This window comes from Xenopus tropicalis, chromosome 7 (assembly GCF_000004195.4).
Source record: "Xenopus tropicalis strain Nigerian chromosome 7, UCB_Xtro_10.0, whole genome shotgun sequence".
NCBI lineage: Eukaryota > Metazoa > Chordata > Amphibia > Anura > Pipidae > Xenopus > Xenopus tropicalis.
The window spans coordinates 85,714,721-85,719,206 of NC_030683.2; positions in this window are offsets into that span (position 1 = coordinate 85,714,721).

Genomic DNA, 4,486 nt, shown 5'->3' on the forward strand with positions numbered 1-4,486 from the left:
TGTCCTCTAATGTACTTGTAAAGAGTAATCATTCCTCTCACAAGTGCCTTTTCTCCAGAGAAAACAACCTCAACCTTTGCAGTCTTTCCTTGTATTTTAAACCTTCCAACCCTGTTACCAGTTTAGCTGTACATCTCACTTTCCAGCTCATTTATTTCATTCTTAAGGACTGGAGCCCAAAACTGTACTGCATACTCAAGGTGAGGTTTTACAAGGGATCTATAAAGAGGCAAAATTATGTTTACATTCTTTGAGTTAATGCCCTTTTTATGCAAGAGAGTAGTTTATTTGCTGTACTAGCTACAGAATGACACTGCCGGGTATTGTTATCCACAAAAATCCACAGATCCTTCTCAATTAAGCATACCCCCAACACACTACCATTTTGTGTAAAACTTACATTTATATTATTTCTACCAAAGTGCATTTTTCAATTTGCTGCACAGTTTTTCATTTTAGTCATATTGTTCTGCAAAGTGGCAGCATCTTGCATGGAAAAATTAGTATTGTCAATTCTCACCTCCAGGTTATTAATAAACAATGTGCCCCTATGTGTGGTGGTATCAAAAGCTTTAGCAAAGTCAAAGTGCTACAGTAGTTTATAAACTACTTTTTCTTCTCCCAGTTTTTGGGGAGCCAATTCAAGGAATGAGCGCCAAGAATCTGTCTTCTATTTAGTGTTCAGCAAACTATATTCGCAGGAACATACTACCAAACTAGCAGAGCCCTGTCCAACTTATTATATGTAGGGGCCAAATATGTCATACAGCATGTTGGATGGCTGGATTCAATTAAATGGTGATGTCATATATGGAATTCTATGGAACCTCTAAACCTTTAAAATCTTTTGGGTCCACAAATGGCCTGTAGGTAGTCATCCCTACAAGCACTTCACCAATTATTTTGTTGCTATGCAACATATTTAAAATTGTTATACATTTTTTTACTTTACTATAGAAATACTGCTGCTAAGGTGTTCTTAGGTCCTCAGCTAAACCTCTGGCCCTGGAGAATGTTGTATTGTGTAGTGTTGCTTTAGAAATCCATTCTGGACTGCACCTTATACTGTAGAAGGCTGACAGTAGTTCGGCATCAATACTGGTATGGAAGGTTTATGTCCCATTTAACATTTATAATAAAACCTTGAGTTATTTTGTTTCTGGTAGGAAACAAGAATGATACGAGCATATCTACTTTTGTTTAATAAATCTGAATGTCTGGTTTAAAGTGACATTGCTAAAGAGTAATTAAACACTAATGGCCATTTTTCTAAACCACATAAAACAAAGGCACATTTCAAACACTGAGTAATCACTAAAATGAAAATGAGATGCTTAATCAATGCTAGGTCCTTAAATCTCGGAGCAACAACATGGACTTGTGCTAGATTGCTAAGGACGTAGTGCAGGCTGAATGGTGTAATAGGCTGTTATAGTCAGAGATAAATACAAACTGACAAACCAGGAAATGTCACTAATTCATTAGTCTATGGACAATATATATTACCCTGGAATGCCTTTTGAGGACACTAAGCTGAAAAAAAATTGTATGTATAAGTCAGTAGGGCATAAGAGCAACATTTATTTTTGATTTAGAAAATCACTGGATAAAATATATGTAACTTTTTAAAAGGGGAACTATGTTTTTTTTAAAAAAGTATTTATTTTGCTAATAAACAGAAAAACATGCCACTGTGTACAAAATTAATTTTTACTACTACTGCACAGAGTGGCAGCCAATGAGAATGAAAGCTCTTTTCATGTCTTAACAAATGATGTTGAAGTGAATGAGCTGAAGTATTTTCAAATGCCAAAGAATAAATATTGAGTATAACACAAAGTAGATTATTTTTCACAAAAGTTGAATAAACACATATATATGCCCTATAAAAGGCTATTGACAGCACATTACCCCCTTTCAGTATAAAAATAATAAAACATATTTTCATACAGTAGTTGTGTTTTGTTATTTTACTGTATTATTTTTTACATCACAAAGGCAATACAGTAAAGGTAAATGCAATTTCCAGGTAAGAAATTCTAGCTATTCCACCAAGGAAAGGGAAAGTTTTTGTGATATCCTAACTGTTCAGTGCTTCAACAAATGAGGTTTTGAATTAATAGAGCCAAAATTTACCCAATAACCAAAAGTTTAGTGTTTCTTTTAGAATGTTGCATTGTTGCCAAAATGAGCTATAACTCTAAGACAATTAAACTTTTGCATTTACACATTTTTGGAAGAAATAAATAATTGCAATACTGGATTGTTTCAATTTTTGGATTGGGTCTCCTAGAGATGACCAGAAAACTTGGCACTGTGGGCTCACATTCCCAGCAATTAGTTTTAGTGCCAAATTATCTAGGTTTTTTAAATAAGTCCACTATTGTAATAAGGATGGACTGATGGGAATTCTCCTAGTATTGGGCATACTAGGGACTGGGGCCACCTGGAGATCCTCCGGTAGGCCAATCTGACCATGGTTTATAAAATGAATAATTCACATCAAAAGTAGAAATGTAATCTTTAGGAATACAATCAATTACTCCTGAAAACTACACTTTAGTTCATTTATAATCAAGTCAGCATAGTAATGTTTGATGATGAACTAGAGACAGTGCTAAGTAGATAAAATCAATGCTAACTATGTGTACAGTAATGGTATCTACATCTCATTGTATGCACAAACTAACCCTGCAGCTAATGAAATACAACATCTCAACTCAATAAGGTATCAGCGTGAAAGTTTCTAATGGACTATGTAATTTCATTATTAGTGGTAACAACTGTTTTTTCTTTCACTTGTTAAGGATTTATAGATAATTAATGTAATACAATCCGGCTTAAAGGAAAACTATACCCCCAGAATGAATACTTAACCAACAAATAGTTTATATTATGTTAAGTGACCTAAAGAATCTTAACAAACTGGAATTTATATATCAGTAAATATTGCCCTTTTACATCCTTTCCCTTGACCCACCATTTAGTAATGGGCTGTGTGCTCCCTCAAAGATCACAAGACCAGAAATATTGCAGCTCTAACTGTAACAGAAAGAAGTGTGGAAGCAAAAAACAGAACTCTGTCCATTAATTGACTGATGTGGCCTGGGGTGTATGTTTGCCTTTACTTGTTTGTGCGCCCTGTGAATCCTATAACCCCAGGAGGCGGCCCTTAATTCTTAAAATGGCAATTTTCTATTTAGAAGTACCAAATAGCACATACTACTAAAAAAGTATATTTTTATAACAAATGGTTTATTTAGATAAGGCAGGGTTTTACATATGAGCTTGTTTATGCAATACACTGTATTTTTATAGAGACCTACATTGTTTGGGGTATAGTTTTCCTTTAACTTGGTGTTGCATTCAATTAGAAGCTGTGTTCAGCAATTACATGGGATAAAATGTAAGACTTAATGACTATATGTGTATGTCATGTTACCTATAAAAGTATAAAAATAACAAACTCAAATCCATGCTATGTTGATGTAAACATAAAGAGGAGGTATACTTTCTCTAAGGGGCACATTTACTAACCCACGAACGGGCCGAATGCGTCCGATTGTGTTTTTTTCGTAATGATCGGTATTTTGCGATTTTTTCGGAAAATTGTCGCGACTTTTTCGTAACTAATACGATTTGTGCGAAAAAACGCAAGTTTTTCGTAGCCATTCCGAAAGTTGCGCAAAATCTGGCGATTTTTCGTAGCGTTAAAACTTGCGCAAAAAGTTGCGATTTTTTCGTAGCGTTAAAACTTGCGCGAAACGTTGCACCTTTTAAGTTTTAACGCTACGAAAAAGGCGCAACTTTTCGCGCAAGTTTTAACGCTACGAAAAAATCGCCAGATTTTGCGCAACTTTCGGAATGGCTACAAAAAACTCGCGTTTTTTGCGCAAATCGTATTGGTAACGAAAAACTCGCGACAATTTCCGAAAAGTCGTAAAGACGCCGAAAAAATCGCAAAAAATACGAAAAAGTCACAAAATGTTCGTTTTCAAATCGGAATTTTTCCAATTCAGTTCAGATTCGTGTCTTAGTAAATGTGCCCCTAAGAATATAGAAGGGTAAATATAGGGAGATATTTACTGAGGTGTGCAATGTCAAATTTGGCATACTTCTGGAAAAAAAAAAATCACTAGCAATTTACTTAAAGAGATACTGACACCACGTGTGTTTACATTACCTATCTGATCCCCCATGTTCCTCTATGCGGGGGCGGCTATATTATTTTCTGATAGAATTAGAAGCTATAACTGACAGGCTGAGAAGGTTGTCAAAACAGTCAAGGTTGGCAAAACAGTCAAGGTTTAGGAACTTCAAATAACAATTATTTACAAAAGCAGCCCTATCAGCGAAAAATGATTAACATGACCTATAGGTAAATTTTTATGTAGATTCATATTTCAAAAAGTCATTTTTTTGTGTCAGTATCAGTTTAAATGCAAGATGAATATTAACTTTGCTTAGGAGCACACTTGCACAAATA